Genomic DNA, 13,458 nt, shown 5'->3' with positions numbered 1-13,458 from the left:
TTTCACATCTAGAAAACCATTTAGCCAACAGTATCCCAGAGGAGGGAGGGGAGAGGACAAACAGAGGGTGCAAATCCCTATCCATAAAAACCCCAGTCTTAATACAGACTGAGCTCTCAGTCCTTAACTGAGATGCCCGCCTGGTTTACAGGTGTACTCTCCTCATTACCTGGCTGGTGTGCTTACTATTAATAATAATAACAGTGATAATAATAATAAATGAATAATGACTGGATGTCTTGTGGGTTAATTTTGTCTTTTTAACTCAATGATATTTTTGAAGTCCTAATGTTCGGTGTCTATGATTGTGCCCTTACGTGGAAATGGTTTATTTGCAGACACAGTCAAGATGAGGTAATATTAGATTAGGGTGAGCCTTAGACCAATGGGACTGGTGTCCTTATTTAAAGAGAAAACATAAGCAGGAAGGAAACTTCAATGAGAAGATGTAGAGATACACAAAGACAGAAGACTGCACAGCAGTGGAGTAGGTATAGACTAGAGTGAAGCTACTGCAAGATGAGGGATGACGGGAGCTATCAGAAGCTGGAAGAGGTAAGGAAAGATCTGCTGGATGATGTGGGGAAGTTTGGTCCTATCAACACCTTGTTTACAGACTTCCATTCTCCAAACAGTTACAGAATAAATATACCATTTGAAACCAACCAGCTGTGGAACCTGTGGGAACAATACAGATTTGATTACCTGCAATGTGACACAGGTAGCTTTAAATTTTAAATTATGGATTTATCTTTTGACCCTCACACACACACAGCACTTGCATCCACTGGTTCATTCCCTCAAAGATAATAGTGACCAAGGAGCTAAAGCTGGGAGCCCGGAACTTAATCCAGGTCTCTGATGTTGGTGAAAGGAACCCAACTACTTGCTGGCTTCCAAGGACCTCATTAGTTGGAAGCTGGAGTCAGGCCAGGTCTGAGGATTGAAGCTCAGGTGGAACGCTGGCATCATAAATGGTGTTATAATCATGCCAAAAACTGGCTCCAATTTCTATTTTCATATATTTTTTACTCCTAAATTTTTAAAAAGGATTTATTTTTTTTATTTGAAACTCGGAGCAATAGAGGAAGGGATAGAAAAAGAGAATCTTCCATCTGCTGGTTCACTCCCCAGATGGCTGCAATGGCCAGGGCTGGGTCAATGCCAGGAGCCAGGAGCCAGGAGCCAAGCCCTCAGGCCATTTTCCACGACTTTTTCCAAGCCATTTGCAGGTAGCTGGATTGGAAGTGGAACAGCTGGGACTTGAACAAGCATCCATATGGAATGGCAGCATTGCAGTAGGTGGCTTTACCCCACTGTGTCACAACACTGGTCCCCAATTTCCACTTTTCACTGGATAAATGCACATGAAAACTTAGTTCCTTAATCACTTCTAATTGTAAAAGTCAGTGACTTTAAGTACATACTGTGTTGTCAGATGTCACCATCATCCCTCCTAGCACTCTTTTTTCCTCTTAAAAATGAAACTTTATGCTCATTCTACATGAGCTCTCCATTTTCCCTCCCTATGGACTTTGAAAACTACTATTTTACTTTCTGTCTCCATAACTTTAAATATGCTAGGCAACTCATGCAAGTGAAATCAGATAGTGTTTGTCCTTTTGCGACTAGCATACTTCACTTAGCATAATGCCCTCAAGGTTTGCCATGTTGTAGCATGTGTCAGAAATTCATTTTCTGAAAGCTGAATAAAACTCCATTGTGTGCCTACATCACCTCTTTAACATCCACTCATCCATCAAGGCACACATGGGTTGATTCTACCTTGGCTATTGTAAATAAGGTTGCTGTAAACATGGGCATGCAATTATCTTTTCAAGACTCTGTTTTCTAGTCCTTTGGATATACACAGCAAGATTTCCTGGATCATACGGGGCACACATATCTTTTTGTGGTGATGAAACCATTCTCTTGATTGTGCTTGTGGCTGTGTAGGTGTAGGATAACACTGTGTTTATGCTAGTACCTTTCATTTTATATGAATTGCAAGGATTTCATTAATAATTAGAATGACAAAGTAAATTTTCAGAGAAATTTGGACACACACACATGATGGGAATGGCATGTGAAGATTAATATAAATGTTGAAGTGAATATATATGTGAATATGAATATTAGTTTATTTGATGAATATAAATATAAATCAGACACACACACACATGGTGAGAATGTCCTGTGGAAATGAAGCAGAGATAATGGAAAAAGTTCAATAAGGTAAGGAATGACACAGATTGTCAGCAAATAAAAGAAGCTGGGTGCTATGAGCTGAAGGTTTATATCACTCACCATCCTCAGAGAGATGGTGTTTGGAGATGGGGTTTTGGGGAGGTAATCAGATGCTGAAGGTGGGGCCCTAAGGAGCTTGATGATCTTGCAGGAAGAGACCTGAGAGGGCTTTCTTCATCTCTCTGCTCTCCACTCTTTGAGGATTCAACCTGCCAGTGCATTCACATTTGAATTCCCAGCCTTCAGGACAATGAGAAATGAATACATATTTGGCCATTCAGTTGATGGTTATTTGTTGCAGCAGCTAGAACTAAGATACTAGCAGAGATGCAATGAACAGATCTTCTTACAGCCCTCACAAGAAAGCAACCCAGACCACCTTGATCTTGATTTTTAGCCTCCAGAACTGTGAGACAATGAAATACTGGATGTTCAAGCCACCAAGCTTGTGGTGCTTTATTATGGCAGCCCCAGTAAACTACTACAATCTCCACCAGGTGGTTACCCTTAATGAGTGTAATTTCTTATTTCAGTTGTGTTTCCACTTCCAGAACATTGTTTTCTTTTATATTTATGTTGTCTATCCTTCTTTTGATATATTTCTACTTTTCATTCATTGCAAAAATATACTTTTCTTTACAACATGGAGCATGGTTATAATATACATGTAAAAATCCTAATATGACATTTCCAACATACTGGTTTTCTCAGTGTTGGTATGTGCTGTCTTTACTCTTGAGAATAAGATACATGTTCTTGTAGCTGCTAAGCCTAGTAACTTTAAATTTATCTTATACTGTGTGAGTGTTATTCTATGGATTCTGTGAATTCTGTTATAGTCCACTAGATAGGTTTGAAATTCTCATTTGTTTGCATGTTGTAGGAGGCAAATAAGGCAGATTTACCCTGGGAATGCTGTCCTGTAGACAGTATCTGAATTAGAGTTTACAATTGCTATCCCAAGGTGAGAGTCTGTGACTATGTTCCAGGCATAAGTAGCTGAAGGAATGGTAGGAGACTGCTGCAGGGTTTATATACAGGACACATTATCTACCTGTTCCCAACTCTCCCACTTCTGTAGCAACCTACACATACACACACACATCCATTGTGCAGTGGCAGTTGCTCCTACCTCTCTCCTGCTTTTCTTTTGAATTCTGAATTTTCTTCAGAATCTTGGCTGCTGTATGCGTAAGTGAATTATAGTGTTTTACAGGCTAAAAGCTATTTAAAACAGCAAATCCACCTTCTGCTGGTCGGTACCTGATATTTCATCTTCTGTTTAAAATCTGTGTTTTATTCATTCTGCAGTACCTTCAGTATTTTTTAATTTCCCTCAGAGTGTATAGTTACATTTATTTAAAGTATTTTTTCTCTAATGCTTTCAAAAGACTTAAACTCTACTTTAAAAATAAACTCAACTTTTATTCCCTAAGCATGTATCAGTGGTCATGGGGACTTTAAGTAGAATTGGGTACATAAATCAATACATAACAAAACTGAAGGTATTCTTTTTCCTAATCAAAAGCAAATAGAATGTTGGGCAAAGTCCTCAATGGAGATTTTGAACAAACCTTTATAAAGTCTTGGCTGTCTAATTGCTAAAATCTATAAAATGTATTTTACTATCATAGTATAATGTGTAAATTAATAATGCAATCTAAGACTTATAAACCTAACTATATGTGTAATACATAGTTAATTTTATTTATATTATATATTTATTTGTTCTTAGAAAATTTCAAAATAAACTAGTTTATACTACTTCAGTATTCACTGTGATGTAAATTGTGGTGAACTCTGGTATTCTTTGCTTACTATTTTTTCCAGTTATTTTGCAGGAGTTTCTTTTTCTAAGTTTATTGGTTAAGAAGTGATTCAAGAACAAAAGTTAAATAACATTGGAGTTTCCTACTCTATGAAAGATGGGAACTAAGCTGTCCCAGAGCCTTCCAGAAGCCCAGCTCCTCCCAGTGTTTCCTTCCACGATGACTGGACAGCATCAGTGTGAAATGAGACAAGTCCTCAATGACCGAACAATGTGGGACCACCAAGGGCTCATCTCACCAGGTCAAATATGTCCTGATTGATGCTTTATGGTGACTGCTGTTAGACCTGATGAATTCCAGGCCGGCGCCGCGGCTCACTAGGCTAATCCTCCGCCTTGCGGTGCCAGCACACCGGGTTCTAGTCCGGGTCAGGGTGCCGGATTCTGTCCCGGTTGCTCCTCTTCCAGGCCAGCTCTCTGCTGTGGCCAGGGAGTGCAGTGGAGGATGGCCCAAGTGCTTGGGCCCTGCACCCCATGGGAGACCAGGATAAGTGCCTGGCTCCTGCCATTGGATCAGCTGCGGCGGCCATCGGAGGGTGAACCAACGGCAAAGGAAGACCTTTCTCTCTGTCTCTCTCTCTCACTGTCCACTCTGCCTGTAAAAAAAAAAAAAAAAAAAAAAAAAAAAAAAAAAAGAAAGAAAGAAAAAAGACCTGATGAATTCCTGTCACCACAGTGAAGACCAGGCTAATTTCCATACACATTGGCTTCAATTGTGTTTCCCGCTTTGATATTACAGAATTATCTCATTATCTCAATGTACATAATTTTACTCTCTTAAACTGGGAGTTTTTCTTTCATCACATTTCCCTCTTCCTTAAATACATTACCTTCTTTCTTAAGATACTATTTTTACAGCAATTTTTATCTTACATTCTCAATCACGGACAACTATGGCGGTAACTTATCTTTGTATGTACCCGCAGGCACACCTACCTTGAACACACACATCAAGGAGCACTTACACAGACAGATAGGAAATGTAGACCTGAGCTCCACAGAGGAACTCTGCTTACCCTGGCCAACCTGTACTGGAGCAGGTGGCCAGGTAAAGGCATCTTCATATCCCTGCTGTGAGGGCTACACTAACACCAGACTGAGCTGAATTTCAGAGATTGTTCTTAAAGAAGGTCTATTTTTAACACAGGATCGTTTTGCTAAGACACAGAGCTGCAAGTCCATGTTAATTCCACAAGCCTCATTTTCAACTGCTCCATGGTTAGAACCCTAAGTGGAAGGATAGAGAAGAGTGTATCTGGATTGGGCCAACATTGTGGCTCAGCGAATTAAGCTGCCACCCGGGACGCTGGCCTTCCTTTGAGCACCGGTTTGAATTCAAGCTGCTGCACTTCTTATCCAGGTCCCACAAATGCACCTGAGAAAGCAGCAAAAAGTGACTCAATTTCCAAGCTTCTGGTTTCAGCCTGGCCTAGCCCTAACCATTGTAACCATTTGGGGAGGGAACTAGCTGATGGAAATTACCTTTCTGTCTCTCTGTAACTCTGCCGTTCAAAATAAATAAATAAATCTTTTAAAAAGGAGCACTTTGGATATCATTACACTAAGTGAATCAAGCCAGATCAGAAAGATAAATATCACATGCTGTCTCTTATTTGTGGAAGTTAATATATAGAGCATAAAAATTGTGTGGATGTCATATGCTCTGTTATATAATAATAAAGAATGCTTCACTGAATCATACCATGTGTATGACAACGTACACTTCTTTCTCCACGAATCTCTCACTTAGTAAAATTAATATATAAGACCTTTCTCTCTGTCTCTCTCTCTCACTGTCTAACTCCATCTCTCAAATAAAAAAAATTAATATATGCTTTCTGGAAAAAATAGTGTGGTTACACACATATGTGTGTATGTGTGTAGAACCTCTACATATGAAGTGAATGTTGCAACATGTTTAAAAATTGTAAAGTTTTAATACAAAAATGAAACAAACATAATTTAAAAAAAATCACAACTGGCGGAAGCCCTGGTGAAACTCTGAGGTGTGTGGAAAAGGAAGACCTGGATTTGTGTGGAAGAATCTCCTTTCTATTCAGGATTCCAAGATTCAGATAGCAGAGGACAGTGGACACGAGAGAGCCTGCAATGTAAGAACCCAAGGCAGAACACTGAGATGCCCGATCCTTACCTCCACTCAGAAAGGACACTTTGGACTTCCACGGTCAACAGTGCTCCAGAACTGGACAGAACCCAGAGGCTCAGGCACCCTTTGGCACTACACCGTACATGTAACAGGTCACCTTAGAACAGGGAGTTTTAGTTTTCTCATGACAAATCCGTGTTCTTCTCCCCTCCCTGGAATTTCTTTGGGGAAAGTGAGCATTTAGGCTGATCCATCATGGTTTACTCCTTTGCTCCTTGGTGTAAGCTAAGAACCCATTAAAAGCAAAGAAAGTATAAAGCAGAACTCATTATCCAAACATATCATATGCACTAGTATTTTTCCACTGCACTATAATCATTGCTCATCTTACGAATTATAAAGTGTCAGGTCTCTTAAATATAGCTCTGAATTTTTGCATATTGAGAGAGGACAAAAAATATCCCTCGCATATTTTGCTTGGAACGTGTACTCTTTATATATGCTGACGACAACAAAAAACTATATTTCAAAGCAATATGTTATTTTCCGGCCTTGCTTTTAAACTTTTTCTCCCCAGTAGTTTTCAATCATGTACCTAGAGAAGGGTGTCTTTATGTTTTCCTTATATGCTGCTTGATACTTTGTATTTTCCTCAGTTTTACAAAGATGTCAATGTTTATAGTTTAAGTATTGTTTGTCTGCATATCATTTAACTTTTCCCAACTCAAGTATCAACATGTCTCTTATTTTTCTTGATTGCCATTTCTTTTCTATTTGCGTGTCTTTTAACTGATTTATTTTAATGTTCCCATATTCACTTAAGCTGTATATAATATTCTTTCAGATAATAATATAAACACTTATTAAAAGTGCTTGGGCCCTGCACCCCATGGGAGACCAGGATAAGTATTTAATATTATTTAATATTATTTATGTAATTTTCTCTTATCCGTAATTTCTATAATATATTAGTTAGATGTATTTTGAAATTTATATTCATAGCTCCAATATCTGGTCTACTTAAGGTTTACTTCTAATCTCTTGTTTTTCATTTTCCAGTTGACTATTCTTTTTACATGACTTGATTCATAAAATTATAAAAATTGTATCAATATTGACATTCTTAATTATGTGAATTTTCTGTCAGACTAAATTCTGAACCTGAAAAAAATGAAAGTGTTTGTTGCAACATCAACCTATTATGGGATGGAAATGACTACAAATCAAATGACTAAAGATCTTCAGGGAGAACCTTGTACTGTGTAGTTTACCATGACTCAGAGAACAGACTGTTTTGGATTTAATTCAGATGCATCATTTATTTTTCTTCTCCAGAGGCACACAGCTGAGAGAGAGAGTTGACCTGGACTGAAGCTGGAAGTCAAGAACTTAATTCAGGTCTTCCATATGGAGGGCAGGGACCCAACTAATTGAACCTTTTCCTACTGCTGCTAAGAATCTGCATTGGCCGGCGCCGTGGCTCACTAGGCTAATCCTCCACCTTGCCGGGCTGGCACACCGGGTTCTAGTCCCGGTCGGGGCACCGGATTCTGTCCCAGTTGCTCCTCTTCCAGGCCAGCTCTCTGCTGTGGCCAGGGAGTGTGGTGGAGGATGGCCCAAGTGCTTGAGCCCTGCACCCCATGGGAGACCAGGAGAAGTGCCTGGCTCATGCCATCGGATCAGCGCGGTGCGCGCTGGCCGCGGCGGCCATCGGAGGGTGAACCAACAGCAAAAGGAAGACCTTTCTCTCTGTCTCTCTCTCTCTCATTGTCCACTCTGCCTGTCAAAAAAAAAAAAAAAAAAAAAAAAAAGAAAAGAAAAAAGAAAAAGAATCTGCATTGGCAGGAAACTGAAATTCTGATCTGGAGACAAACTGGAGTGATTCAACCCCAGGGATTCTGATATAGGACATGGGCATCCTAACCAGTGACTTAACTCCTACAAGAAATACCCATCCCCAACATACCTTTTCTTAGTATACCATAATTACCAGTTTTTGCCATTCCATTCCCATTACACAGCATTCATAAAACCTTACTTACTTTGGCCATTTAAAAATATTGCCCAAAGATTAAGTTTATTTAAAAAATGCATACCAGTAAATATAATATTATCATAATAACATAGTTTACCACATAGCTATATTCCTTGTACTTCCAAAGCCAACCAATATAACTACTATAGAGATAAGCTTTGCTTGCCTGAAATATCATGTAAATAAAACCTGTATATGCATGGCTCACATGACATTACCTCTGTGACATTGGTCCATGTTGCTGGTAGCTATAATAAATTCTAGTCCCTGGTGAATTGTGTTACATATAAATATATCATGTGACTTATGCATTTATTTCTCTCTAAATGTGGTGTTTACCTCCAAAGTTTTAAAGATATATTAATTTATTTGAAAACCAAAATAAGAAAGAGAGGGAGAGAGAAATAGAGAGATCTTCTACCTCTTGGTTCACTCCCTAACTGCCTGCAACAGCCAGACTTGGGCTATACTGAAGTCAGGAGCCAAGAACTCCATCTGGGTCTCCCATGTGGGTGACAAGTGTCCAAGCACTTGATCCATCATTTGCTGCCTTCAAGGATGCATTATCAGAAAGCCGGATCAGAACTGGAGAATCTGGGACTAGAATTGTCATCCCATTATGGAATGTGAACATGTCAAGCCAGGGCTAACCCACCACACCACAATACCTGCCCCTTTTCCCCCAGTTCTAACTAGTCCATATAATGCTCCTATAAATCATCTACATGTACTTTGTCATTTGTTTTTTGAGGATCTTCCTTTCTGAAAATCATGTTCCTTATCCAATTTGTGACTGATAGTACTCTTTAGGACTTAGTATTCTTTATATTTATTGTCTTACCATTCTGGTTATTGAATAGTACATTATGATTTCCAATTTTCAATAATCAGTAATTTCAAATACTATCATTTCCTCACAAATATGTTTTATTTCTTCAGTAATTATGTGTATATTTCTTTTCTCATATTATTGGCACATGATCTATTGCTCTATATTTGAATTACTGCTGCCCTGAATTAATAATATGGTTTTGGAGCCAGCATTGTGGTGTAGTAGCTTAAGCCTCTGCTTGTGGCACCAAGCAACCTGTATGGGCACCAGTTTGTGTCCCAGCTGCTCCTCTTCCTATCCAGATCTCTGCTAATGGCCTGAGAAAGCAGTTGAGGATGGCTCAGGTTCTGGGGCCCCTGCACCCATGTGGGAGACCCGAAAGAAGCTTCTGGCTCCTGGCTTTGGGTTGGTCCAGCTCCGGCCTTTGTGGCCATTTGGGGAGTGAACCAGTGGGTGGAAGACCTCTCTCTCTGTGTCTGTAGCTCTGCTTGTCAAATAGATTAACAAATATTAAAAAAATACAATGGTTTTATACCCAATGCGTGATTGCTATCTGGTAGTGAATGACTTCCATCTATATTACTCCCTTTCTAGGTTTACATTACAATTTGTTTCTATTTCAATGTAAATATATAGCTTATCAATTTCTACTAATATCAGACATATACAAATATTCATTGCCAACATTTAGTTTTTATTTACAATTATTAATTGCAAACGTGATACTTGTATACTTTTGTGAAGTACAATGCAATACTTCAATATGTAGACAGGATAAGCCAATCAAGCCAGGAAATCTGTGTTTCACTCTCATTATGGTTTCCCCATGTTTGAACTTTCAGTATTTTAAATGCAACATAATATATTATTGTGAGCTATAGTCACCTCTCAGTGCTGTGTAATGTTAGAATTTGTTATTCTTGGTACCTGTTACCGAGCATTTCTTTATTCACCTCCCCTTTATTTCTTTCTTTATTCGCCTCCCCTTCCCAGTCTGTAGTAATCACTATTTTAAGCTCAAATCAACTATTTTTTTTATCTTATACATACGAGGGAGAACTTTCAGTAGTTCGTTCTTTCTCTGTCTGGCTTATTTCACTTAACTTGGTGATCTCCAGTTCCATCCGTTTAACTGCAAAATTTGCCTTTTGTTTTTAGGTAAAAGACACTGAGCTTTACAAGACATGATCTTATTGCTGTTTAGCCTATAGTGTGTTGGAGAAGATGTGAGGGAATAGAAAATTAATTCAATATATATGGTGAAATGAATTACATACACAAAATAGGATGTGAATAATTCATTATCACAGGCAATCAAATTCGCACAAATTTCTACCCCATGAGACACACCGACTGATACTATTTTATTGATCAAAGATAATGATGGAGAGTGACTTTCTTTCTTTTTCATTAAGATTTATTTATTTATTTATTTGAAAGTCAGAGTTATACAGGGGGTGGGGGGTTTTCCACCCACTGGTTCACTCCCCACTTGGCCACAATGGCTGGAGCTGTGCCAATCTGAAGCCAGAAGCCAGGAGCTTCTTCCAGATCTCCCATATGGGTGCGGGGGCCCAAAGACTTGGGCCATCTTCTACTGCTTTCCTAGGCCATGGCAGAAAGCTGGATCAGAAGTGGAGCACCCAGGACTCTAACCGGCGCCCATAGGGGATGACGGCACTGCAGGCAGCAGCTTTACCCACCATGCCCAGTGCCAGCCCCAAGAGTGACTTCTTTTCAATCATAAATGGTGGAATTATTAAAAGAGAAAAAGTAAATATAACTGATACCAAACAACTATGTTAGGGGCAACTAATCTTGGATGATGTGATTATGCCTGTAAGTCAAGAAATCTTATTATTTTCTTTAAAGATTCACTTATTTATTTGAAAGGCAGAGTGACAGAGGCAGAAAGAGATAGGAAGGTCTTCTATCCATTAACTTACTCCCCAAATGGCCAAAGTGGCCAAGGCTGGTCCAGACTGAAGCCAGGAACCCAGAGCTCTAACCAGGTCCCTCAAATAGGTTGCAAGTTTTGAACTTCTGCTTCCTTCACAGATGAATTAGCAGAGAGCTGGATTGGAAGTGGAACAACTAGGGCTCGAACCAGTACTCTGATATGGGATGCTGGTATTATAGAAGGTAGTGTAGCTCGCTGTGCCACAACATTTGTCCCAAGAAATATTATATTAAATTCATTTTATGATTCATGATACATGTTAGTGATCTTTTCTAAGCATATTATGACTTATCTGTAGCATATTGGCCTTTTATCTGTGATTGTTAAGGACGCATTACAAAGTGTGTACTTTATGATGAAATTATGTTAGATTTGTTCTATTGGTATTCATTAGTATTCACTGAGTGTATGATGATTTCTTAGTAGGAAAGCAGCATCAAATTAATGACCAAGTTTCCTCCTGACAGTGGCAATTACTACATCTTTTCCGCACCTAAGCTTAAATATCTCCTTTTCTGTGAACTATTTTGCCAATATTTCTAGTAAGGTTAATCACACTGTTATTATTGGTGATAGATGTGGTATGTACTTTTGTCTGAGTTTTACATTATTAATGAGTTTTTAATAATATGAATATTCTTTAATTTATGAAAGCAAATCATTAAGGTTCTAGATAGTTTGGAACATGTGCTCCTCAGATTTACAAATATGACTACCTCCACCTAGGATCTTCCCATCATTACTGTTCAAATAATATTTCTCAAGAAATAAATTAGATAATGTATGAATATGTGAATGAAGAGGCCAAAACTGTTATTGACAGCAGATAATTTACCTATTTTTGGTAAACATTATTCTTAATATTCAATTACAACCCATGATTACACAAAAATTACACTAAAATGATTCCATTTTCTTTCATTGTTTTAGTATTATTCTTTTAAAAATGTTTTTACTTTTAAATGGTATGAAAATTTTACATATTTATGGGATTTTATGTGATATTTCAATACAGTTGCACATTGCCTAAAATCTAAACAGGTAAACATCCTGTTTCCTAAAATATGTACAATTTATTATGGTGAAAACAAAACAAAAATATAGAAGTAATTTAATTTTCCTTCTTGAATTGAATATTTCATAATAATTCTTTCCAAAATGTGTAATAATAACCATGTTGGAAATACTGACATGACTCTTTAGGATCAGAAGGAAAGGATAGAGTTTAGGCAGAGGTAAGTAAAGAAAAATCTTTACATTAATAACCATGATTTCAGGCCGAAATTAGCATGTACAAGTGCAGCAATTTTTGATTATTTAATTTAGAATTATATAAACTGCAAATACTACAATGTTCAACCCATGGTAGAAAAAGAATTTTTTTAATTATCCCATTGCTAGGGGATCACATAGCATATCAACAGACTAATCATTCATTTCCTATTTTCAGCCATCTTAAATATATTACACTTGAAATTCTTTATATTGCTTTTTAATCTAACTGCATGTTTCATGTCTAAGCCCGAAGATAATGTGAATGATGAGCAATAGACACTTTCCTTTGGGTGAACCTTTCCTCTCCCAGAAGTCCTCAAAAGATTTCACTTCACATCAGTTAACTGGAATTAATGGCCATGTCCAATTGCAAACCAAGCTTAGATACCCAAGTATTTGGGAAAGGAGCAGGGCTACATAATTGTTACCATCACCATCCCACAATGTTTGTTTTTGCAATGAGAAAGAGAAGAAATGACTATTGAGTATGCAAATGTTATTTCCTGCCATGAAATATACAAGTGATACTGAGTTAATTTCAGAACCAAGATATTGGCATTGACGGATGAAGAACTGAAAATCTATTTAACATCTTCTCTATATGCAAGACCTGTACTGGTCTGTGCATGTATTATCTGATTTGTATTCTGACCCTTCTATGTGCTGTTTGTAAAGCTTTGCTCTGTTGCATTTGAATTCATTTATTTAAGTAATTTGATGAATGTCCAAAGAAACTCATTTTACTCTTGTGAAACCATCTATTAACCCTCTTATATTTCTACGTTTGATACACTTATCTGATAGAATGAGTCAAGACACTGCTGTAGATATAATGGAACAATTATCAGTATTAACCATAGATGACAGCTAGTGCTTCTTCATTTTTAAGTTGATAACCTAAAGTGCACATTCTGGTTGACTGACAACAAAATAAGCATTATTGCAAAAACAAAATGATTAACTACAAAATGGAAGCTTGCCTTTATCTTCTAATAGTTTTCAATACATGTATTTTTTTTTTCATTTTAAATCTGTGCTTCCAAGAAGTTGAATGTGTTCTATTTATATCTCTTTCCCGTCTTACAGATACGTGCCAAGTTTTCTAATGCAGCAGTTGCAAGGCTCTACATAAAATGCAATGAAATTCTTTTCCCCTTGAATAGGGAATAATTAG

Source organism: Oryctolagus cuniculus, chromosome 14 (genome assembly GCF_964237555.1).
Source record: "Oryctolagus cuniculus chromosome 14, mOryCun1.1, whole genome shotgun sequence".
NCBI lineage: Eukaryota > Metazoa > Chordata > Mammalia > Lagomorpha > Leporidae > Oryctolagus > Oryctolagus cuniculus.
The sequence above is the reverse complement of the archived record's forward strand: the minus strand, read 5'-3'. Positions refer to the sequence as shown.